The following is a 16,921-nucleotide window of genomic DNA, read 5'->3' on the forward strand; positions in this document are numbered from 1 at the left end:
CAAATGAATAAATACAATCTTAAAAAAAAAAAAAACTGAAGTCAAGCAAGCACTGAGTTCAAAAATTCGCAACAATGTAAAAAGAAAATGAGAGGAGCAGCCTCTCTGGTTCATTCAAGAACAATTTGTAGATAAGTCTGCCAAAAGAAGACCCATACAAAAGAAAACTGTGCAGCCAAAGTATAGATGATTTTGAATCATGGCTAAAGAATTTAGACTATTCTACAGGTGGTAAAGTTTTAAAGTCAGAAGAGTGCCTAACTCAACTTTAACTTTTTTCTGGAAAAGAAACACCAAGACAAAGTGAACTGTGAGATGAACAGAGTATGATGATGGAGTTAAAATTCTGTCCTGGTAACTCTTCCATGTTCTCTGGCCCATTTCCTCTTACTAAGAATATCCTTTTTTTTCCCTTTTCTTTATCTGTGACATACTCATTCTTCAAGATCTAGTTTAAGCATTCACTTTCTCTGGCAAGTCTTTTTAAACCATTTCAGCTCTCAGACTGCTTTCCCCTCTGTTTTTAAGCATATCATGTATACATTCATTCAATAACATTTAATCTCATACATTAATGGTAGGAGTATTATAAAAAACAAATTTGGCAACATTTATCAAACTTTAAAATGTAAATATCCCTTTAACACAATAACTCACTTTTAAGAAACCAAAGTTATGACAAAAACACGTGAAGATACCTGTAGAAAGATATTTACTTCAATACTAAAACAGCAAAAAATAAGAACCTGAACATTAATTAAGAGAGGTACATTTAACATAAATCATGGTCCATTCATATAATGAACTATTCTGCAATTGTAAAAAATAAATAATTTTATATTGATACAAAAAATACCCAGGACATATTTAAGTAAAAAAACTAAATTTACAAATTAATGTATTTACTGTGGTTTCTTTTTAATAAAGTATGTTTAATTAAAAACAACCTCAGCAGTAAACATACACAGTTTAGTGTTACCTCTGGGGAATGGTGGATAGGGGAAGAGAAAAGAACTGACTTTCCTTTAAATTTTATATTTCTAAAAAAAAATTTTTATATACTTCTATATTCATTAATTCACTCAATAATCACTGAAGAATTGGCAGGCACTCATGATTTATATCATTCACTTGTCACTTACACATTAAACACTGAACATATTATGAGAGAATATTTATGTTCCTGCTTACTGCACTGAAACATCCTGAAGGCAAGCTTTTACTTTCCCCACAGTAACAACCATAACACTGTACAACTGTTTACAGATTCATGGAAATACGTAGAAGTATTTTTAAAAATGTAATGAATAGGTTCATACCAAATTCACGATAGTTGCTGCTTCTGTAAGGGTAGAAGGAAGAAGGGCAAATGGGATAAAATTCTTTTTAGAGAAGATTCAGCTCAATAAGCAATATTTCGTGTAATTTTTTTCAATAAAAACTCATATATTAATCATTTGTATATTAGAGAAAGTGCAAATTTTTTTCCAGTCTATCATTTGCCTTAAAACTTTATTAGCACCCTTCACTACACAGAACTTTCATTCCATTTATGTAGTCCATTTCTTGATGTTTCCTTAATGACTTTGATTTTTTTGGCACTGCTGAGGAAAAAGTATTTTAAAAATTTTTCTACGATTTTCTAAAAATATTGAGCTCTTATTTAGAGGACATTATGCTAAATGAAATAAGTCACTTATAGTATGACAAATACTGTATGATTCCACTTACAGGGGGTATCTAAAATATCAAACTCATAAAAGTAGAGTGTAGAATAGTGGTTTCCAGGGGCTAGGTGGGGAAGAGGAAATGAGGAGTTGCTATTCAATGAGTATTAACATTTCAGTTATGCCAGATGAGTAAGTTCTTCAGATCTGTTGAACATCTTGCCAGTAGTTAACAATACTGTATTGCACACTTAAAACTTTGTTAAAAAGGTAGATCTCATGCTAAATGTTTTTACTATAGTAAGATAATTTTTTAAATTGAAAAAAAAGCTCTTACCTATTTGAAATGTATTTTTTCGTATTTTACAAAGTGAAAATTAACTGAATGCTTCTCCAAATGAATAATCAATAGTCTCAATATCATTTATTGAATAATAAATGATTTCCTTATTGATCTCAAATAACACCATTATCATAAATGGGCACTTGAATTCACAGTGGAAAAGAATTTTGCACTGGGAATCTTTACATGAATCTATCATCAATATGGTTCATCTTATACTGAATAATATAACTGCCTTTTTAAAAACCAGTACAGACTTTAAAAATTAAGTCAATCTGTAAGAAACAAGCTATTAAAAATGACCTGCATATTTTTTTAAGTTACTGAGTACAACAAACATTCTAAAAAATTAATTTTTGTTTAGTTCAACTAAGGAATTACAGAAAACTATCAGATCAATAGGCTCAACAAACCACTAAACTTAATAATGAACAGAATGATAATAAAATTCTGAAACAAGAACAGACAACACTACCATCACTGACTGATGGTAGTCAGGAGACCAAGGCTCTAATTCCAACTACCCCCTTGAACAAGTAAATAAACCTCAAGAATTGGGACTATGGTTCTATACCTAACATTCTATTTTTAACTAATTTACCATCTCTAAGATAATTAAAATATCTAATCCTAATAGCTAACACCAAAATAGCAAAGTATACAGTCTTCTTTAGATGTTTACCAAATGTTCTATCAGTGTAAAACTTAATAATTTAAATTCATTTTCAAAAAAATAATTTTCCCTAGCTATCTTCTGCGTATACGGAAAAATAACTGAACATCCTTAAGAATTACTTTCAACCATGTGAAAGGTTTAGCCATCCTTTAGCTTATCCCTCTCTTGAATATCTCTTCAATTTTTCTAATAGACATATTTTTCAACCACTTCAACATTTTACAAATCTTATTACTATGAATTGGTATCATGTGTTTACACATGCACAAACACATTTTAGATGATTCATTCAACTGTAGTCGTCCACATTGTTTTCTGCTATACTTAGTTCTGGTTCAACATTTCTAAGCCACTACTCATTTTTTGCTATTTCTACATAGATGAAGGCACTTTTTTTTCTTAAGAGACTATTCAAAGTAATTTTATTTCTATTCTTGGTTTTTTGGGTCCTTAACCTCAGTCTATTTTTTTTTATTATCTATGAATTTAATATGCTCAGTAATCTAAATTAGTAATTATATGAACAAATCTTAGTCCAGAGAAGGAAGCTGAAGGGAAACAGAAACAACCATTTACTTAATGTCTATTTGCAAATGGTAGCACTATTTTTATAACTTGTAGCTTCCATATAATACAATCTCAAAAGATTTCCCCCAACTATAACACCAATAAGACTATTTAATATACTTAATAATATAAAAGCTGTATTTAAATCCACTTATGTTGCTCTCATTCCTTCTTCAGCTACCAAAAGTCACGGTTTTGGGAAAATATTGTAAATTCATCTGTAACCAGCTCTTCATAAAACTATGTTGATTACTATCTAGAATCTACACTTAATGACTGATTTGCCCTGAATCATACAAGTAGCCTTCTCCTCCCCCTTTGTGTAAAGATTTGAGAGAGCAGGGGGAAGGCAGAGAAAGGGTGTGGAGGGAGAGGAAAAGGGAGGAAGGGAGGGAGAGGCAGGCAGGCCTCCCACTGAGCGCAGAGCCTGATGTGGGGCTTGATCTCACGACCCAGAGATCAGACCTGAGCTGAAATCAAAATTCTGATGGTTAACTTACTGTGCCACCCTGGCACCCCTAGTGACTTCTACTTCTAAAAACAAAACAGTTCACCTCTTTCAATGAAGGTTTTTAAATATATATATATATTTAAGATTTTATTTATTTATTCATGAGAGACACAGAGAGAGAAAGAGGCAGAGATACAGGCAGAGGGAGTAGCAGGCTCCTCGCAAGGGAGCCTGACGTGGGACTCGATCCCAATGCCGGGTCTCCAGGATCACACCCTGGGTTGAAGGCGGCGCTAAACCGCTGAGCCACCCAGGCTGCCCTTAAGTATATTTTCTAAAAAGAAAATGTTTTCTCTTGGTTAAAGTTTACAAGAAGTCTAGAAGATGATCAGAAGACTGGTCAAATGTGAGATGAGTTAATTCCAAACTAATTAATTTTAGGCTGCCAAGGCCCAAATTTTTTGAAAGCCTCTGCAGGTTCTTATTTATTCTCAAACACATAAGGTCCCATAATTCAAAACTTCTAAGAATATAGTATCTTAGAAAGGGAAGGTTTCTTCTTTTTTTAACTGATAATGGTGAAACAATTCCCCTTAGCAATCTGTTTCAAATTAATAAATTGACAGTCATCTTATTCTTCCAGGGCTAATTCCAGTTTTATGAGAAGAAAACATCCTTCACATAAAATTATCAAATACACATGAGTCCATACATACCACAAAGGTACAAAATAAATAGCCACCTTTTGTACCCAGTATTAAGTTTTGCTTTTTCTTTCTAATATCCAGTATGTTTGCACACTAGATTTTCATCACTCAGCCAGGCATGTAATTAAAATACTGCTAACACCTATTTGTATTTACATAATCTACAGTCACAACTTACCCTAGAAAGACAGTATCAGTGACTCAAAGTCTCAAATAACAAATTTGTTTTTAATTCTGAATTCTGACTTTCTTATCCTCAGTTATCCTCATCTCCTATAAATGATATAAGCAATTATTATCCTCAAGCTGCTGTGGATACAAAAACTATAAATGTCCATAAATTAATAAGCACTTAAAACATAGAGCACTGAGAAATGTAAAATTTTAAGATTTTATTCAAGTTTAAAATGACCTATGCAAGGACTATATCAAACCAACTACTCTAAGTTCACATCACAATCACTGCTATTAAAATCTTAAAAAAAAAAAATACAAACCTCCTTCCTTCCAGACTCCATATATAGTATTAAAAAAAAAAAAAAAAAGAAATGTAGAAAAAGAAACAAAAATCACCTCACCTCCACCATTCCAAGACAATACTGCTAACATTTCACCAAAAATGTTCAGACACTTTACAAAACCAAGAGTGCATATTCCCAATTTCAGAATGTGTGTTCTCTATACCATGATTGGTATACGTCATTTTTCTAGGCCTCTAAAACCAGACTTTACAACCCTGGATAAGCTCACTATACCCATATGTCTCAGCTTAGTTTTTCACCATTAAAGATTTCAGCTAAGAGGTTCTCAAATCAAATGACTCAGAAGACAGGTTCCCTCTGAGATGTTGCAGTAGAAACTAAGACAGCATCAGAAAAAAAAAATCCATAAAGGGACCCTGAGAGTTACAACTACTTGTATGTTAGACTACAGATGCTATCAAGAAACTTAAAAGTGTTGTTTTATCTCTGCAATGGAAGATCTTAGATTCTGGCAACATATAATCTAATTTAAACCCGTCTACCTTCAATTTCTGGATATAAGGGCAAAACAATGAATCTAATGAAGGAAAACATCATGAAAACAAGATGACCCCAATTCTGCAGGCAATTTCCTTCACTAGGCACATTTCTTTCTTAATCATTTACATAAGCATGCCATAACTTAGCTTAAACTTTGGGCAGCAATAACTTTTTTCTTTTTAAGATTTTATTTATTTGAAAGAGAGAGAGACAGCGTGTGTGTACACACAAGCAGGGGGAGCAGCAAAGAGAGGAAGAAGCAAGCTCCTCAATGAGGAAAGAGGCTGATGTAGGGCTCGATCCCAGGACCCTAAGATCATAACCAACTGAGCCACCCAGGCACCATGGGCTGCAACAACTTTTTTTTTAAAGTAGGCTCAACACCCAAAATGGGGCTCGAACTCACAACTCTGAGATCAAGAGCTGGATGCTCTACCAACTGAACCAGCCACGCATCCCCTGCAACAACTTTCTAATTGTGGCACAAAAGTAATTTAATAAATAATTAAAGGGTAGAACATGTATCAGACAGCAGGGAGTCCTAACAAACTTTCATCTTAATTGCAACTCATACAAAATTCTCCAACAGACTCAAGTTGGAAACAGTGGACAGATAAGGTTACAAACAAAACTCCGGTGTGGTGTATGTATGTGTTCACATATAATATTAAAAATATCTATCAGAAGACAATGAAAACAATATCAACATGCTTATTTGCAATTCATTTTAATTTTGAGTGTTATTTAAATTTAGTCTCTAACTCAACTATAAGTTCCACAAAACAAGAACCATGTCTGCATAGTAATATCTAACAAAGTTAGACACCTTGGTGGCTCAGCGGTTGAATGCCTGCCTTTGGCCCAGGCCATGATCCTGGAGTCCTGGGATCAAACCCCACATCGGGCTCCCTGCAGGGAGCCTGCTTCTCTCTGTGCCTGTGTCTCTACCTCTCTCTGTGTGTCTCTCATGAATAATAAAATGTTTTAAAATTAAAAAAAAAAAAAAGTTCAGACCTCAATGATTTATACTGGTAATTTAAATGATACAGAAAGTTTTAGAGCATCTCATAATTACCTTATTCAAAATCCCCTACTTTAGAAATGGGATTAAGAAACCATTCTAGAAAAAAAAAAAGCCACTTTTATTTGTTGTTGTTGTTTTTTAATTTATTTTTGGTTTAATTAATTTCAAGTTAGTTAACATATGGTGTATAATTAATTTCAGGGTAGAATTTAGTGATTCATCAGATGCATGTAACACCCAGTGCTCATTACATCAAATGCTCTCCTTAATGCCCATCACCCAATTACCCCATTCCCCCACCCACCTTCCCTCCAGCAAGTCTCAGTTTGTTTCCTACAGTTATAAATTTCTTAAAAAAAAAAAAAAAAAAAGGCCCTTTGATGAAAAAGCTCAGGCTCCTTCTCCCCAAACTTAACAGGAACATTTACTCAATATGGCTATGTTGGGGGTGGGGGGGCGGAAGGAAGGAAGGAAGGAAGGAAGGAAGGAAGGAAGGAAGGAAGGAAGGAAAAGAGAAGAAAAAAGGAAAGAAGGTAGGTGGCAGTCTCCTCCACACTGCTTATGGACAAGAAAGAACTGTTAGCACTAACACTCAACTGGGAAGTGCTGAAAGAGCAGACACCAAATACTAAGATCTTAGTCTTTTTAGTATCCTAGGCTACCATATCATCAGTTTCAAGCAAATGGTTCCTTGAAAACAAAGGTCCATCTCAGTCACCGACAGCCTGTCATTCTCAGGATATTTGTATGGTGGGGAGTAAAGCTTATAAAGCAAATAACTAGCTAGCACTTCAGCACAAGCTTTCAGTTGAGGAAGAACTTCTCAATGACGCTGGCAGGGGCCCTTTTACACCTTCTTTTTCTGTCAGGAACTGCTAGATCTGGCCAAGAACTAGAAAAATAACCTAAGAACAAAATGTACCCTAATTTTTCTATGAAAGTTTTATACTTTTTTTTTTTTTTAAGATTTTATTTATTCATGAGAGACAGAGAGAGAGAGAGAGAGAGGCAGAGACACTGGCAGAGGGAGAAGCAGGCTCCATGCAGGGAGCCTGATGTGGGACTCAATCCCAGGACTCCAGGATCACACCCTGGGTCAAAGTCAGGCGCTAAACTGCTGCGCCACCCAGGGATCCCAAGTTTTATACTTTTATGTTTATATTTATAACTAAGATATGCAGAAAAAAATAAAATGAAACAACCAAATAAAAGCAAAGTATTTTCAAAGGAGTTAAAAGGATAAGCTTAAAATAGTAAGAAACAGTATTCCAAACTGAAATAGAGAAACAAAATTATTTATGGCAATAGCAGAAAGAAATAATTTGTGGAATGAAAGCTTAGCATCACATAGTAAAGTCCACAGCATTTTTGAAAATTCCTAAAATTAAAAAAAGATTCCCCTCCTCCTCAAAATAACCCAACTTACAACCTTTGGGGAAAATTACAGTATATAAAGTTGATGTGTAAACTTCCTAACACTGGACTGTTAAAGGATGCTACAACAGGGATCCCTGGGTGGCGCAGCGGTTTGGCGCCTGCCTTTGGCCCAGGGCACGATCCTGGAGACCCGGGATCGAATCCCACATCAGGCTCCCGGTGCATGGAGCCTGCTTCTCCCTCTGCCTATGTCTCTGCCTCTCTCTCTTTCTCTCTCTGTGACTATCATAAATAAATAAAAATTAAAAAAAAAATTAAAAAAAAAAGGATGCTACAACAGTCATCCCAAAACACGAAAAACATTAATATCTGAAATAAAATCAATTGTTTTAGCAACATTATGAGAGGTCATATTCATATCTTTCCTAAAACTATTTTACCTTCAGTGTAAATGTAAGCTCTGCCTCTGGGAAAAGATAACTAACAGTATAATGTTGAGGTATACAACTTATCAGGAATGTGTACATGTATTCATCAAGATATACATAAAATGCTCATAGCAGCACTCTTCCTGACAGCCAAAGATGAAAACTCTATGTCTATTAATCGTACAATGAATAAATTGTAGTATATTCACACAATGTATATTATACAGCAACAAGGATGAACAAATTAATGCTATAAGAAACAACATGGATGAAACAAACAAACAATGATTGAAAGAAGTCAGACACATAGGAATACATACTGGGTGATTACATTTATATAAAGTTCAACAGACAAAACTAATCCAAGCAGTTAGAAAGATAGGGTTGTACATAATGACTGGGAAGGCCTGGGGGTGGGTGGGGCATGGTGGGGGAGGAAGGCTGGAATGCGATGAATACCACTTCTGGGATGCTGGTAGTGTTTATTTCTAGGTATTACTGGCTACTCAGATGTGTTTACTCTGTGTAAAGTCATCAAGCTATACACCAATGATTTGTGCACTTGTATACTTTAATTAAAATCTTAGATTAAAAAACCTAATAAAATTATTTTCACAATTTATATATGGTTATATATATGTACATATAATTATATGTAGACTTTTTAAAAGATTTTATGTATTTATTCATGAGAGACACACAGAGACACACACACACAGAGAGAGAGAGAGAGAGAGAGAGAGAGAGAGGCAGAGACACAGGCAGAGGGAGAAGCAGGCTCCATGCCAGTAGCCTGACGCAGGACTCGATCCGGGACTCCAGGATCGTGCCCTGGGCCAAAGGCAGGTGCCAAACCACTGAAACCACCCAGGGATCCCCTATATAGATTGTTTCTAATTCAAATGACCACTACTAATTTAATTTAAATGACCCATACATACTGCCACTCCTACACCCTCAAATTCTTTTTCTTCTCTCCGTCCCCCTCCCAAAATTAGTCTTTTAAGAAAAGTTTTAGGGTCAGAAGTAGATTAGGAAAAACGATAAATGTGTAAGGTAAGCAATTCTTGCAAGATTCTTCTACCCTCTTCCTCCCCTACATGGTTATTTTGTCTCTGAGGAAGCATTCCTAGCCAAAAGGTCTTTGTTCAAATCACTTATTTTCTATCTCTTTTACTGGGTCTAAAATACCAAAATTTGACTAAGTGATCAGTTTCTTAAAAATGCAAACATACTTCAACTAGTTGTGTGTTTTGTTACACACAAATTAGTTCTGTGGCTACTTTTAACATAGGAAAATGAAGGGTTCCATAATTTCTTTTACCATGCAATCACTTTGCCAATAACACTCAATTTCAAAACAGAAGGTCTTCACCCGCTCCATTTCTTTCAAACACTTCTTCTTTGATCCTTTATCTCTGTCATGATACACACACCTGGAAGGATTTCTACTTTCCAATTGTTAAATTCTACATTACTTCTAATTTCCTTAGCCTGTTTTTTTTCCCCCAAGTATGTATGGTTATGTGGGAAGAAACAAACACTAGTGACATATATATACCAACCCTGGCCAACTCAAAATATAACAGGTGAATAAAAAAGAGCTGTATGTTCTTCCTCTTCCCCACTTGCTTCCTCCTAAGTGACAGATTCTCATAAAGCCACATGGTCTTATACATACTATGTTAGACACTGTGGATGTAAGATACAAAATCAATACTTGAGTGTAAAAAAGAATTCTTATAACTACACTTAAGTCAAGAAATAATGCAAACCAGCAAAGGCTAAACTGATTTAAGTCCGTTATCAATACATGGTACTAAAGAAATACCAAAGACTGAACCCCTATACTAGTCAGTTAATTCCACTTTGAGGAAAAACTTTCAATAGTAAAAGAATATGACACAACCTAACTCAACCATTTGGAAAATGAATTTGTTGCACACTAGAAGAAAACAGTGAAGCTAAGATTTTCACTGTTACCAGAAAAATAATTTTTTTAAAGATTTTATTTATTCATTTGAGAGAGAGCAAGCGAGCGAGAGAGAGCGAGCAGGCACACACAAGCACAACCAGCAGGAGAGGGAGAGGGAGAAGCAGACTCCATGCTGAGCTGGGAACCTGACATGGGGCTCAATCCCAGGACCCCAATATCATGACCCAAGGCAAAGGCAGACACATAACTATCTGAGCCACCCTTGTGCCCCCCAGAAAAATAACTGTAAAGCACAGGTTATTACTCCATTTCTATACTCAATTTCAAAGCTTTCAGAAAACAGAAAAGTAGGCTCTCTTCATAAGAAAGATGAATGGTACCTCTTCTCTCATGAGATGCAGAAGTATTCCATAATGTTTTATTTTTTTTTTTAGTTAAGATTTTATTTATTCAGATAGAAAGAGGCAGAGACACAGGCAGAGGGAGAAGCAGGCTCCATGCAGGGGCCTGATGCGGGACTCAATCCGGGCACCCCAGGATCATGACCTAAGCCGAAGGCATAAATTCAACCACTGAGCCACCCAGGCATCCCTCCATAATATTTTTAAAGTTTTAGCCACCAGTTGAGAGATCAGTATTTAATCATTTTTTCTCCTTTTTGAACATGGTCACATAATTTTCCATTCATTAGACAGGCTAAACATTTAACAACTGGATCATTAGAAATTGGGGAGAGTAAGCAACTAACCTACAAAATTTACATTTGTTTTAATATACTATCTTATCTGGGATTTAAAAAAAACCCCACAATGTATTCATTTTCAAAGTAAATATTTCTGATATCTCTTTAAATTAAATTATGTAAGGGAAGTTAGTTGGTTTCATTTCTCTATTTCCTAAGGATTAAGTTTATACACATTTCTTATATTAACCTAACATCTATTTTAAAAAAACTCAGGCTGTATATCTAAAGACATCAAGCTATGGTATCAAAAGGATATTTAGTTCACAAACCTGTCAAAATTACCATTGAAGTGTAATTTATTTCACATTTTTCCTTCCTGAAATAGTCTAGTCTATAACCATGAGCTAAAATGACTTAACACCTTTTATTCATAACTTACAAGTTATTCAAGGGAAATCTACCCCTCTTTGTACAATGAGTGCTTAGTGATCTCAACAAGCTGGAAAAACATGCTGGCCAATCAGTGCAATCTCTTCTGGAGACAAATCTACATTAGAGGTAAAATTATGATCAGAAGGTTACTTAGGAAATGTGAAAGCAGATGTTTAACAATCAATGGCATCAGACTACTGTCCCAGCCTTCAATAAAATAGAGGGGATAAGATAGGGGACAGATGTGCTTCAAGAGCTAGGTTATTCCCTCCCTCAAATGGGATGGAGATACTCTGCCAAATGCATTTTGTTATCTCTTGTTTATGGGAAGACTCAGCGATATAAATCAATTTTGAAATTCTTCTCTGTTTGCTATGAATATTCACTGCTGATTAATGTCCACCTTACAGAATTGTTAAGAGGGTTAAACGAGATAGTATATAAGCAAGTGTCTGGCATAGACTCTAGTACATAAGAGAAACAGAGACCTATGTTTATTATATTATTCCAAATACTTATTTTTTCTGTTTCCTCATTCCTCCCCTTTAAAGAGTATTTCAATTCGTTAGGTATAAAATTAATGACTTATAAATCAGTCTTTCTAAGGCCATATGAAGTCACCTACATTGCATTTTTATTTTTTGTTTTGTTTTTTAAAGATTTTATTTATTTATTCATGAGAGACAGAAAGAGGCAGAGACATAGGCAGAGGGAGAAGCAGGCTCCCTGCGGGGAGCCCAAAGCAGGACTCAATCTCAGAACCCCGGAGATCATGCCCTAAGCCACCCAGGTGCCCCCTAGATTGCATTTTGGGGTATGCTGGAAACTAACGAAACTCATACATATTTTATCTCTCGGGTTTAGTTTTATATACAACTGATTGCATTCCTTATTATTTTTAAAAACTGCCATTCACAAGTGCTAGATACTTAAATCTCTCGGCAAGAATTATTCCATAAGGCAAGTATTATCATCATCCTCATTTTAAAGATAATGAAGTAAGACTCCAAGAGTTTATACTGCTTGCCCCATGTCAAAAAGCCTGTTGATGGTATAGCAAGGATTAGAACCCCCATTTAAGTATCTGTATCCCTGAGCTCTATCATACTGTTCAACTGTCTCAACTCTCTATTTTGCTTTATAATTTTATTTTCAAAGGGTAATAACTGCAATTTGGGGGTACCCTGTTAGCAACCTCACATAAACTGGAATTCTCTGGAAGTTGAGAATGCAATGCAAAGGGCTGATTAAACTGGTAGTCTAAAACAAAATAACCCTTCAGAGACCAGTGGGACAAGATAGACACAAAATAAAATTAACTTATTAGCTGGGAATAAACTGGGGGACAATAAGAAACCTCAAGCTGAAATAACTTACTATTACAGATTGTTTAGCTTCAAAATTAAGACAAACAGAGGGCGTGAGAGGGGCAGGGGGGACCCGAGAAAATATTAGCCTTGAATTCTGCCAAACAGAAGTCCAGGGGTCTTAACAGGTCAGGATCTACTGGTGATTCTTGCCTTACCTGGTAGGTCTCCAAGCTGGATGGCCTGTCCTTGGGTTTGCCAGAACTTCCAGTAAAGAAAGAGAAAAGCAGTATAGTGACAACCCATAGACCTCATCAGCACAAAGTTAACACTGGCATTGTCACTATCTCATTTCTATCCCTTAAATAATCTGTAAGCTTTGAAAAAACAGGCTATCCTCCACCCCATCCCATACACATACACACACACACACACACAAACTGGGTGGCATCTCTCCTTTAATGGATATAAATATTTTGAAGGTTTAGCTACCAGAATGGAGAATAGTGTCCCACAGTACTTAATTCCTAAAACAGGAAAAATCATGTCCCTTGTCCAGAACTCTTCTATCAAAAAAGGTTGCAGAAGTTCCTTATTCTTGTATTCTCTAAGTTCCTTATTCTGAAGAACCTGAAGGTAAAGTATCATGAGCTAGAATAAGCCCACAGAAAGTATGATTAGCATGCATGACTAGAACACTAAAGAGTTTCCAGGCTGCTGCATATTATAAATATGTAGCTCCATCAGGAATATTTCATGTACTACTATATGTATTCAATTACTTCAACAAGTTTAGTTAAAATAAAATCCTGTAATTCCAGGATCATAGGTGAGATTTTTATCCCACAAATACGAAATTTAAAAGACTGATGATTTTTTCACTCTATATGATTATTTCAGACTAGAAATTAATAGCAATATCTATTAATATATTGTATCCATTATATATATTTTTAAATATTTTATTTATTCATGAGAGACAGAGAGAGAAAGAGAGGCAGAGACACAGGCAGAGGGAGAAGCAGGCTCCATGCAGGGAGCCTGATGTGGGACTCGATCCCAGGTCTCCAGGATCATGCCCTGGGTTGAAGGCGGCGCTAAACCTCTAAGCCCCTGGGACTGCCCTGTATTCATTATATTTAACTATGAATTATTACATAGTTAAAATTTCAGCACTTCAAAAGAATCTTATGAATTTTCCAACCAGAAAAAGATTACATCTATTTTCAAAAACTTTCACATCAAGATTTTCAGTTGTCAAATTTCATCTTTTATTAAAACATAATAAATGAGAAACTAATAATAGTGATTGATTCCAGTAGGAGAATTTGGTATGTGAGGCAGTGTAGACAAGAAACTCCAGAATTTTTAATTATGTGCACTTATTACCTATTCAAAGTAATCAATTTTAACTACAAGCTAAAAGTGCTCAGCATACATAGCACTTCTGCAGGCTCCTAAGCTCTCTTACTTCTTCTAGAAAAAGACTACCAAAGAGGTATTAAGATATATTTAACAGAACAAGTTGCAAAAGCTAAATCCTTTTAGGATTTTTAAAAGTAAAAATAAAAAATCTAACCCCATACTACTTTCAGATTCATTGAACCTGAAATATATTATCAAAACAAAATAACACAAATTATTTTGTGAACACAAATTATTTGTGGAACACAAATGTTCCACTTATATATGTGGAACACAAATTATTTTCTAGTAGTTTAAAGTGATATGTGAAATCCTAAACTCTGGAACTTACACTAAAAGACCAAAACACATAATGATTAGTATTGCATCTTAAGACAGTAGGCCATTTCAGATAACATGAGTGAAAACAGCATTCTTTGAAACACCCAAGGCAATTATTTCCCTATGTGGGTCATAAGTTATTCTCCCCCATGGAAGGCTCTAAAAAGTCTTCGTAAGAATTCACTCTTTAAGACTGTTTCTCTCTACTTCAAATATTGGCTATTGCATATGCAAGGAAGTGTGTGTGTGTGTGTGTGTGTGTGTTTAAGGACATATCAAGGAAGTTTTTAGATCAATTACTTTGTGGGTGAATAAGCAACTAAAAATCAGCTGACAAAATTTTTGCTTGAAAAATCTTGTAACTATTCTATTACCACTACAAAGGCAAAAGTCCATCCTTTATATGAAATATAAGACTGAATTAACTTGTCTTAAAAAAATTGAGACTTCAATTCCTGACCAGGAAAGCTGTCTGACCCACTATTATGTAACTCTATCCAAACTCTAATGCAAGTGTTACATATCCATTAAGAGTTAGTTAAAAAAAAAAAAAAAAAGTAAAACACACGTGTTAGCTGTAGTTCCTTAATTACCTTGTCAAAGTTATGAAACCCAGCATATCCTTAAACAAACAACAAAACCTCTCCCACCCAAATGAGAAATAGTGACACTTTGTATGCTCCATAAAACTTTTAAAATAAAGAGTTTTCCTTTTGGCTAACTTCTGATCATTATGTAAACTGTACCTTTTTTAAAAAGTAATCAAATTGCCAATTTTTTGAAGAATTACATATTTTACATGAAGCTGGCAAAAACTTTATTAGTCTTTTAATTTATCTTAATGTTTATTTTAAAGCCATTTATTTGCCCTCTAAAAGACCCACAGCATTTCCCTGAAGGCTAATCAGTAAGTTCTTTTCCCCTCTGTGCCAACATAGAATCTCCAGAAGAGTTTCTCCCAGCTGCAGCAAAGGAGCGATTCTACACTGCATCTGATTTACTATCTGGTTAGGTACATATTGAAATCTTGATTTCATGAACATCTTTGTCAGTCAGCTTATACACATGAATGAAAAGAAAACTGACACTCTGCCATGCCAATGCCAACAACCAAGTCAATTTACTTCAAAAGGAAACAGACTTTAGTAACTGATAATTCACACAAATGAAGAAAAGCACCCAAGATAAAAGCACTTCAACTAAGTTTGAAATCACACACATTGTGAAAAGAAGATTCAGAATAAATATTTTAAAATACACAATGAGACTAAATTAAGTTTGGCCAAACAGATTTGACTCAGCCCTAATGGTCTGAACAAATCAGTACATCTTGAAAACGCTTACTTTACTTCTAGCAAACGAATCCTTACTACGCTAGGATTTCAATCTAGTGTCACTGTTTTCTCAAAAAATTTTTATACAACATAGAGTGGAAGTAGTCTTAAGTGTTACTTGAATGGAACACAGGAAAACCCTGATATGCAAATGTGAAAGGAAATGATGAAACTAAATATTTTCAATTTATTAAAAAAAAAAGGTAAATGTATCAAAGAATCATTAAAACACAATTGCCAATAATGTTACACAAGACTTCTAACTGGCTTGAAACATCACATTCTTTCCAGCAACATATAGCAAAGGACTCAAGGACTATCGGTAACAGTGACTAGTGAAAACCCTTTGAACTATTTTTCAGATTATCATCTCTCTCTTTCATTTAAGTATTTTTATCAAGTACAACACTGAAACAGATTTTAGGGAAAGAATGTATGATTTTTAAAAGGCATTTAATCTCAATCCCCTTGATCAAAGGAGGTGTGACAACCAACGCATGTAAAATTAACCTTAATCCGCCAACGAAAACACGCAAAATGTCTCCTAACAATTCCCCTCCTCCTTAAAACAACAACCGTACACATAAATATGGTACTGACCTCCACCCCCGCGGAGAGCAGCTAATTAATAAAGAGAATAGTTACGTCTGGAGACCGAGGTGCAACACTCTACCTCATAAACCTCCCCCAAATAACCACATCGTCAAAGTAGAACTGAACATTATTTTTGCTAAACCAAGAATCCAACCCCCCGGAGCCTCAGCCCTCAGACAATGGTGGTTACCAGACAGAGCTGCACAGTTGGGTCCAAATGACACATTTCGCTAGGCCTTGGACACGGCACACACTCACTCTCTCCCTAGGGGCCGGTTCCCAGCAAGGGGCGTTCAGACCCCACCGGGAGACGGAGGGGCTGGCGCAGCGGCGCAGGGGTTCGCTGGGGGGAGGACGGGCGAGAGGGGTGGTCGGGAGGGCGGAAGGGTAACTGCACTGCACGCGAGGGAGGGGGCTGGAAATGGCCGATGGGTCCTATATTTATTTATTTAAAGGTCTCGATTTAACGGGTCCTTTCCCAGGGGTTCTGTAACTAAAGCCAAACTGCGCAGCAAACACTGTGGGGTTGGGAGAGGAGTCGCGGCTCCCCCTACCCCGTGACCAGGGAGGGGGGTGGGGGAAACAAGTTCCCCGGCCAACACCACAGACCACTCGGATTCCCCCC

The 16,921-nt window shown here is 35.7% G+C and overlaps 1 protein-coding gene across 2 annotated transcripts in view; it reads right to left on the reverse strand.

Moving 5' to 3' along the window:
* The window catches only part of FBXO11 (F-box protein 11), an 88,198-nt gene that overhangs the window by 69,701 nt on the left and 1,576 nt on the right, over positions 1–16,921 (reverse strand). The gene's annotated exons all lie outside the window — the stretch shown is intronic.

This window comes from Canis aureus, chromosome 11 (assembly GCF_053574225.1).
Source record: "Canis aureus isolate CA01 chromosome 11, VMU_Caureus_v.1.0, whole genome shotgun sequence".
NCBI lineage: Eukaryota > Metazoa > Chordata > Mammalia > Carnivora > Canidae > Canis > Canis aureus.